We start from the raw sequence: 9,234 nt of genomic DNA on the forward strand, positions 1-9,234 counted from the left end.
CCTGTCCCGCGGTTCCGGCCTCGGCGAGACCACTCTCTGCTCGTCTGTCCTTGAGCCCTTAGGGCTGAGTCCTGCGTACTGCACGACGCACTCTGGTGTGGTTTTAGCAGTGTCTTAGCCGGATGTGACTGGGGTGGCTGCCATTCTCCCGTTCGAGGATCCCCATGCTGAGAATTGGCTGGGTTTAGGCACCACGGCGGTCGGTCACCTGCAGCCGCTAATCCTCAGAACAGCCTGTAGGTGTCATCCACATTTACGGATTGGGGAACAGCTGTTGTCAGAGACGGGCTCTGGGACCCAGACCTGGCGGCCCATTTCTCTACGCAGCATCTGCAGGTGGGGCCGAAGCGCGTTTGAAGTGCGTGTGGTGTGCGGCTTTGCTTCAGAAGCACCGAGCGTGGTGGGGAAGGGACAGGGACGGAGGTGTAGGAGTCGCGGTCCCAGGACCTGGTCTTGCGGGGCCCTGCCTGAGCCTCACGTCCCACCTATGACGCTGGAGGCCGCACTGGACAGTCTCTTGGGCCCCTCCACCCGCCGGGGAGCCTGAGCCCCGCATTTGCTGCGGGAGCTTTTCTCGTCACCTGTGCTGTGGCTGGCGTCGTTCTGAGTTTAATCCCAGGTCCTGCAGAGTTGCAAGCCATTGTATTAAATGTAAACAGGACGCCCAGGTGATGTTAAGGGCGCGTGACGTCTGGAGCTGGTGGCAGCACTGACCGCTGCACCCTCCAGCCTGGCTGCGGACAGCAGGTCCCTGTGGCGTCGGCAGTTGGCCGGCTCTCCGTGCGCTGTGTCACTTTTGGTCACCCAGGCTACTTAACTGTCTGTCAAGAAATTACGTTTAAATCATATTTAGGCTGTGATGCTCTTTGTTCCCGTTCATCCCAGCAATTATCTTGAGATCTCTCCTTTTAATTAACTCCATGTTCCAGTTCTTTTTGTCTGCCCGGTGGTTGGCTTGTCGAGTGCTTGGCACTGTGCCCCCCAATCAGGGAACAGCTGCAGCCCTGCCCTCTATGCCGGGAGGCCCCGGTGGGCCCGGCCCAGGGCAGTGGCTCAGGGACCAAGCCAAGGCCAGGGGAGAGTGGCTGTGGCCCAGGGCACTCGCTACCCTCTTGGGGCTGCTGCTCCTTCTCTCTCTCTCTCTTTTTTTTTTTTCAAATGCTGCTTTGGCAGCTTTCACTTCTCCAGTAGGCAAGTCCCGAGTTAATATTTATCCTGTAAAGTATCTTAAAAATGCTGGAGGGCCAGTATTTATGAGAATTTTATCAGTCTCTGAAAGAGAGTTGTTGTTACATTGATAAACTGAGACGCTGTTTACAATAGGCAGATTGTGCTTGAACTTGCACCCTTTAATTCAACAGTTAGTTTTTGTTAACAGATGGACTTGTTTCTGCTGTTCTTGTAGAGAGGTCTTTATCTGTGTGGTATTTGTTTGTGACTGGCAAGCGTTTGGCATGAGCCAGGGGAGGGGCGACCTGGCTGCTGAGCTGTTCAGGTATTGCTCATTTTATGATTGGCAGACTTTTCAGGAATGTGAACTGTTGTACCTGGAGCCCGAACTTTTTGTGAATTGCCACTTGAAAACCGGAGACACCTCCTTCCAGAGGGACAACAGTCTTCACCATGAAAGAAATGGCATATACGTGACAAGAGTATGGGCGAGGGAGGTGGCGTCCGTGTAGTCAGGAGGTTTCAAGTCTAAAGAAAAACAGCACTGACTGCATTTAGCCCTTTAAAAAAATCAAGTCAGAACCTTTCCTGAGGATGTTACTTTTCAGTAAAAGGAGCCACTTCCTGGATCCTCTCCAGAACTGGCAGCCTCCCCTTCGCAGCTAGGAGGTGTGGTGGGGTGGAGACAGGGCCAGGGGCCTGGCTCCACAAACGCTCCTGTGCTCATTAGTGCCTGCCTGGTGCCAGTGCATCATGGAACAAGAGGTGAGGTGGGTGTGGGCCCGGGTGTGGGCAGGAGGAGGCAGGAACGGGGCCGGCACAGCCGGAGACGGGGCGTCGCAGGGTGTCCACAGGGACAGCCGCGGTGATTGGGGCGTGACAAGGACGGGACAGGAGGGAGAGCCGGGAGCAAGTTCCACTTGTCCAGGGTCCGGGGTTACCAGGTAAGGGCGTTAGGCCAGGAAGGACTCTTCAGCACGGGCCGGCAGGGGGTGGGGGAGCCAGAGGGGACCAGGTGGCTGTCCCGAAGGTGGTGAAATGTGTGCCGGGCCCTCATCAGGTGGGTCAGAGTGGCTGCCGCCTGAGCACAGACGCCCAGCAGGGCCCAGGCCAGCTCCGGGTGCCAGCAGAGTCGTGTCTGTGCTGTCGAGGCCTTAGCCAGGGGCCCAGCACTTCCTCCTGGGTCAGCTGACTCACTCGTCCCGCTGGCCTTGCTGTCCCTTTGCTGTCTCTGCCCGTCTCTATCCCCAGTCTCTCTGGCTCCCTCTCTCCCGACAAACGCCCTGAGCTGGGCCGGGCTGCGGTCAGTGCTCTGAGCTATCAGGGGCTGAAGTGGGGCCAGGAGGCAGTGTGCGTCCCATGTCTTCCTGTCGTCCTGACTGCCACGCAGGTTCCCATCCCCGTGCACACCCCACCGTCCTTGGTGGTTGGCTGAATCACTGGGGGATACGCCGGGTTACCATAGGGGGAAAAATCCACTTTCTTGCTAAGGCGACTTTCCGGGTCATTTTCTAGATAGGTATGTTCCTCGTGTTACATTTATCTACTTTTTATCATGGTAAAATTTACCATTTTAACTATTTCTAAGGGTACGATTCAGTGGCATTAAGTACTTTCACACCACACTGTACAAACACCACCATCCATCCTCGGAACTTTGTCTCCCCCAAGGAAAACTTCTTACCTTCTGACGCATCTGAAAATTCAGCATGACTGGTGAGCGCTGTGAGCACCTGTTGCCCAGACATCGAAAGCACTCGCAGTCTGGGGTCGGGCTGCGTGGACCGTGGCCGGGAGCCCGGGCAGTGGTGGGTGGCGAGCCCCGAGCGTACCGAGCTGCGCGCAGGCGCAGAGGTGCGCGGAGGCGCAGAGTTGTGCGCAGGCGCAGAGTGCAGCCGATGCCTGGGCGGGAGGCGCGCTATTTAAAAGCAGTGACTAAGTTGCAGTTCGTTCCCAGTGGAAGTAAAATCTAACCTATTTCGTTCTTACTCGTTTCAGCACAGGTGGTGTCTTTCCACAGTAGCGCATTCAGATCGTACTGTCACATTGAGTTGATGAAAGTTACTGTGTGTTTAAGTATTTGAGGACTCGATTGTGCCAGAGTAGCTCGGTTTTAATTATTTTCCTCGGTTTTAAAGAAACTTGCGCTTCACTTTCGTGAACTTTTGTCCAGCTCCGTGGCCAGGTGCTGTCCTTCGGGAGAATCGGTGGTCATTCTTTGTGTTTCATGCCTTCCCTGTGTCCTGGTCACATCCACATCCACATGGAGGGGAAGGTCCATGGCAGCATCGGGCCGGCCGTGTGGGTCTGCGCGTGCGTGTGGGGCATCGTTTGTAGAAGGCGGCATGGACACTTCTAACGTTTTTGGAACCGCAGCCCTTCCAGCGCTCACCTGGATTACAGGTGCTGGGGAATTCTGGGCCTCTTTCCTGCTCAGGCTCATTTTCCTGGTGCTGTGTTCTCAGCGCTGGCTGGAGGCAGCATTCTTCTGCGGGCTCGGCCGGTAATCCGACCCTGGAGGGCAGTGTTGAGGCCCGGGACGGGGCGTCAGCACCCATGGATTAACCAGTTGGAAAGGTGCCCTTTGGGTGTTTTTAGCAGAGAAACCCAAATGAGGCATTTGGCCTTGGGAATCCAGCACTGGGGCTGCCGGCGGGGAGGCTGCTGCACGTTCCCGGATACGCAGAGCTTGGTTCCGCCACTCTGACCTTGGTGCAGGGCCGCTCCGTCTCGTCTCTTGGCCTGGAGAGAGAAGAGCGCAGTTACTCCTCTTTCTCCTTAATGGGCACGGTGCCCAGCAGTCGAGGCCGACCATGAGCCACCCCGGTGTGCGGTGCACTGTGGGAGAATCCGGGATGAGCAAAGCAAGTGACAGTGTAGCTGAGGGTGGGCACCCGCTTTCAGTGCAGCGGGGAGGAAGGAGGCTGAACAAAGCAGAATCAGCTGCAAGAGGGGTGCCAGGTGCCAGTGAACGCGGAGCCCTGCGTTACAGTCGGAACCGGTGAAGCACCAGCGAAGCACCGCGCCAGGCCCAGTCGGGGAGTGGCCGCCGGTGCCGGAACACGGCACGGTGGGGTACAGAACACCCACTGGCGCTTCAGTGCCGTCGGCGGGTTGGGGCAGGCTTCTGAGATGGTTCTTGGTAACCAATTAAGTGTCCCTGCCAGTAGCTCGGTGAGTCCACAGGTGGCTTTCAGACCTGCCGTCCCCAGCCCTCGCCCCCGTCCAGGCCGTCTGAGAGTCGTCTCTGCATCGTAAAACACATCAGACCACGCAGCAGGGTCTGCGTAGGGCCACCAGAAAAATCTATTTTTAAAGGTAATTTACTGTTTTGTTTTGTTTTTTTTTTTAATTAAAAATAAAATTTACGTCATATAGAAGCAGAAAGAATATAATTATGAATCACCAAGAGATAACACCTTTTCCTCTGCATTTGCACTTTGAAAAAACATAATGCGATCGTATGTGCGCTTGATTTTTTTGCACTTGGTGTGAGGTATACTCCGTGTCAACACAGTGCGGTTTTGTGCGTGGGTGTGCCACACTTCATTAAACAGACCTTTCTCTAAGGGACACTTCAGGTGTCCTAGAGGTGCTTTCCCAGAGTCACTTGTTAGTATTAAGCATCCCCGTGTCTTTGTTTATTTCCGAGTTCTAGAGACCGGAACCGCAGGATGAAAGCGATGCAGGGTGGGGCGCATCTCCCCACGCGGGGACCGTGCCTGCCAAGAGACGGTCCTCGGCTCCAAGTGCGAGCCACAGTTAGAGACCAAAGGAAAGTTAGAGAAGGAATAACCCTCCACAGACAGAGGCGTGGTCTCCCTTCCAGCCAGAGCACAGACCCCGAGTTCCAGGAACTGCGTGTGTATGTGGCCTCTTTCCCGAGTGTGGGCATGCAGCATCAAAGATGTGGGGAGCAGTGGCCAGTCATCTCAGCAGGAGTCTTCCTGCAGGTCCCCGTGTCTAGCAGCACCTAGCAGGCTCTGACTACAACCTGGCTTAATATTGCATAGTTAATTTGCATAGTTCTCATGCCTCTTTGCTATATTAAAAGGTGCAATGTGAGTTATAAGATATTTGGTCTCATCCACGGTTCCTGGCCCTGCTCCCAAAACCCTTGGAATTTCCTAAGTGTCTTGAGTAATAAAGGTGTCTTTTGTTAGGTTAATTAGGTGAATTTTTGGACAGCACCCAAGGGTGGGGGCTGGTTGCCAGGCGAACCAACCATGTGATTAGAGCGTTGAAACTTTCTGTCCTAATCTCCCTCCCAGCTGGGGGGAGGAAGGGCTGGAGATAGATGGCGCTCAGTGGAAATGGCCAGTGACATGGTCAGTCCTGACTAGTAATGAAGCCTCCATAAAAACCCAGGGGACATCTCCTTCCTTGACCCTTGCAATCAGAAGGCTTCCACGTGCCAGCGTGTGGGGCTCCTGGCTCCATGAGGACAGAAGCTCTTCTTGTTAGGGACCTCACCCTGCATGTCTCTTGATCTAGCTGTTGATTTATATCTTTTAATATCCTTTGTCAGCTTACAATCCCTTATTTTTTATGCCTACAGCACCTGGTCTTCCTAGGTGGTCTCCCATCCAAGTACTAACCAGGCCCAACTCTGCTTAGCTTCCGAGATCAGATGGGATCGGGCGTGTTCAGGGTGGCATGGCCGTAGACTAATACCCTTTGTAATAAGTCGGTAATTTACTGAGTAAGTGGGTTTTCCTGAATTCTGTGAGCTGTTCTAGCAAATTACTTGAACCCAAGGAGAGGGTCCTGAGACCTCTTTCTGATCTATAGGCAGCTGGTCAGAAGCACAGGAACAACCTGGCCTGGTACCTGGCAACTGAAGTGGAGGGTGGCCTTGTGGGAATAGCCCCTTTACCTCTGGAACCTGATTCTATCTCCGAGTTAGGTAGTGTCAGAGTCGTGTGAATTCTTGGATAACCTACTGGTGTCTGAGAATTGCCTGTCGGTGTGGGGAAGCCTCCATACGTGATGGAGTTGGGTCTGGGAACCCCTTTTTAAAAGGGAATGCACATTTTAAGGCTTTTGGTACATCTTGAGAGGACACCAGTTTTTAAGAAGTCATTTTTGACAGTGTCAGAACTGTCATAATTCATTCCATAGGTGATAGTGATGCTTATCACTCCAGCTGTCCACAATCCCACAGAAGTACCCCTTCCGAATAGCACCTGGCTTTTCCAGATAGCAGAAAAAGTAGTCGTTTAGGTGCCAAACTGGATTTATTCACAGAAAATTGGGGGCCCCCAGGTTAAGGGAATGTTGGTCTCTGTAGAGGTGGAGGGGAGAGTCTGAGTTTATAGTCTCATTTGTGCAGCGAAGGAAGGAAGCGTCGAGCAGGCTCCGCCCCTCCCCTTCTAGAAGAGCTGCCCTCTGGTGCTCCCAGCCACTTCCCTTGAGTGGAGACAGGAGGGGGCAGAAGAAGGGACCGCCCGAGCCCGAGGAAAGGCACAGGGGCTCCCGTACGGGACTGTCCTGGGACCACCTGGTGGTGAAACTTGTAGGTGACAGGAGGGTTCCATGAGACAGGAGGGGTGTGTGGAGCGCGGAGAGACCTCTCAGGATGCTGAGGTGTGGCCTTTGGACCTGTCTTCATGCTCAGCAATGCCATGCTGTCATTATTGGTGCAGGTTGACTCACCCCACCTTTGCGCATCGCTCACCTGTGACGTGAGCTTCAGGTGTGTAAGGAGGTAAAGGAAGCGTGCCAGGTTTTGCTGTTTTTATGGTCTTAGAAACCAAGAATCAATTTAACCCCAGGCCACAGTCTTAGATAAGTTTTCTTCATTCACCCAAAGTTTATCTTTTTTTCAAAAAAAGTTTGGTTTTGACATTTTTTCAAGTATATTTCTTACTTCCCTCTTTAAAAACATTGACTGTTCACCTGACACGCGGACCGTAATTCAGATGGCTCCATCTCGTTAGGCACTTGTCTCCAGTTTTCACTTTCGTTCTGCATCCTTTCTTTGCCTAAGGACAAATTCAGTCTGGGACCTGCTGTGATTGGATTTTACATAAAAGTACTATTACATCCTGGCAGTCTTTAGTGGTATTCCTTGATTATGCCCCTGTCTTTGAGGTCAGTTCTTGATTATATGTATGTAATGTGAGGAATTTTTATTTTTATTTTTTAATGCCACTTGGTGGTTACGAGTCTTTAGGCAGCTTGCGACCTTCCTCTCTCTTCCATATCGTGGGTGATCGAGACTGAGTTTATTGGTACCTGGCTTTGCGCCTAGATGGAGTAATTAGACGTTCAGAGAAATGCTGGTTTAGCCCAGAACCGTTGGCAGTGGCTGCTCATTTGGCTTTGCAGGTTGATCCCGAAGCTTGGTTTCCCCGTTGGCCAGGGTTCCAGGAGCTGCTCGGTTTGAAAGCATGCTGCTTGTTTCCATGGCAGCCAGAGCTTCATTCTGCCTCGAGTGGCTTCAACTAGCAGTCAGTGCTAGGAACATTTAGAAGAAGGGGAGGGAAAAAATAAACCCTCGCTGCTTTTTAATTAAAACGCCCTCCTACTCAGCTGAGTGTGCAAATCAAGGGAAACCTCACGAAGGTCAGCGGTAGAAAGTGAAGCAAGCAGGTCTTCATTGTAACAGAAGGTGCATGTGGCAGAGAATATTTCCTTTGGGTGGGGCAGTTTTCTCAATGTAATTTTCTCCAAAACGAGCTCCTAATATGTGCTTTCTGAGCTTTGGGTGCCATCTCGTTCTTCAGATTTTGATAACTGTTGTAGCAGAAGGTGAAGCCGGATTCTGTTTAAAAAGGTGCTCGACTTCGGCCCTGATGCCTTGCCCCTCCGTTTTAGGAAGTGGAGTGCGGACTTTCCTGTGGTCCAGTGTTAAAGCACCCACTGTCCTGCGCACTCACTGGAGTGTGCCGAGAGCGTCAGTATTGCATTCCGCTTTGCTGGGGCGTCCCACTTCGGGGCGGTGGGCTGCCATGCCGTCTGCGGCGTCTGCTGGGCGGTGGACTGTGGGCTCGTGCATAGCTCCAGCGTTTCTCCCGGGGGTGCCGCGGTGTCTGGAGCGAAGCCGAGCCTTACCCCAGCTCCTGGAGTGGGGTCGGGGAGGGCGTTACCCGGTGCTGCTGGCTGTCTGCTCCCATCTAGTCGGCCCCACTGTCCCGCCGCACGTTGCCACTCTGAGGCACGGCTCGCGGGGGCCCTGCAGCCGAGCCCCACCCCTGCGGCCCTAGGGCTCGGTCGGATCCCGCAGCTCCGACCTGGTGGTGTCCTTTGCGGATGGGAAGTGGCCTCCGGAGTCGGGTGTGCTAGCCAGGGGGGTCCAGGACCCTGTGAGTGAGTGGTGTTAATCTTGTGCTTGGCCTGTCGCCTTGGCAGCTGGAAGGTCTGTGTCCTCTGACGCCTCTCGGTGCTGTTCCAGGCGGGCGGTGCCCCCAGGTCACCTCAGGTGTTGGCTGCGGGCCGGCCAGTCCCTCCTGCCGGCCCGGCCCTCCGTGCGGCCTCTGGTTTACCTGAGACGACTTCACCTGCCCGACAGGTCCTTCGAGCCCCTGCATCCCATCGTGCTCTCCGCCTGCCCCAGGGGCGGTGTCGTGCAGGGGCAGGGGAGGCGATTACAGCCCCGGTGGCCTCTGGTGGGCGGTAGGACCAGGGTGGCCCCGTGGTGCTCTGGGTGTGGCGGGGGGAGGGGGAGGAGCAGGAAGCCCCTGGGACAAGTCCACTGGACAGCACTGGCATCAGGCGAGACCCACCCCGGCAGGCAGGCGGGCGATGGTTTGGAGGACGTGACCCGTAAACCCGATGGCCGAGTTTCATGCCACAAGGCCCAGGTCACACCTTGAGAGCCCCTGGACTCAGGCTCAATTTCATTAAAGTGTAGTGATTCTCAAGAAATTCCACGTGGGTGTGAATTTTGTGAGCTGCTGGAGGGTGTGGTGACTTTTTAAAAATAGTACTTAATGTAGTGTGTGTAATTTGAAAGTTTGCTTAAATGGCAGTATGCCAGTTTTAAGGCATTTAAATCATCGCGACTGTTCATTAGCCTCGTCGCTGGTTTCTGCTTCCCGTTCAGAAGAAAAATGGGTTTTC

The 9,234-nt window shown here is 54.1% G+C and overlaps 1 protein-coding gene and 1 non-coding gene across 2 annotated transcripts in view; one reads left to right on the plus strand and one right to left on the minus strand.

The window, feature by feature from the left end:
• The first annotated feature begins 1,515 nt into the window (after window positions 1-1,515).
• SLC45A4 (solute carrier family 45 member 4) overlaps window positions 1,516-9,234 on the plus strand; it is a 44,738-nt gene continuing 37,019 nt past the window's right edge. The window contains 1 exon segment of the mRNA XM_023523620.1: window positions 1,516-1,935. The gene's annotated coding sequence lies outside the window, so the exon portion shown is untranslated.
• Window positions 5,720-5,838, minus strand: LOC111731786. The gene has a single exon (XR_002777316.1). It is a non-coding gene; the product is annotated as a 5S ribosomal RNA (ribosomal RNA).

This window comes from Pteropus vampyrus, unplaced genomic scaffold (assembly GCF_000151845.1).
Source record: "Pteropus vampyrus isolate Shadow unplaced genomic scaffold, Pvam_2.0 Scaffold398, whole genome shotgun sequence".
Classification (NCBI taxonomy): domain Eukaryota; kingdom Metazoa; phylum Chordata; class Mammalia; order Chiroptera; family Pteropodidae; genus Pteropus; species Pteropus vampyrus.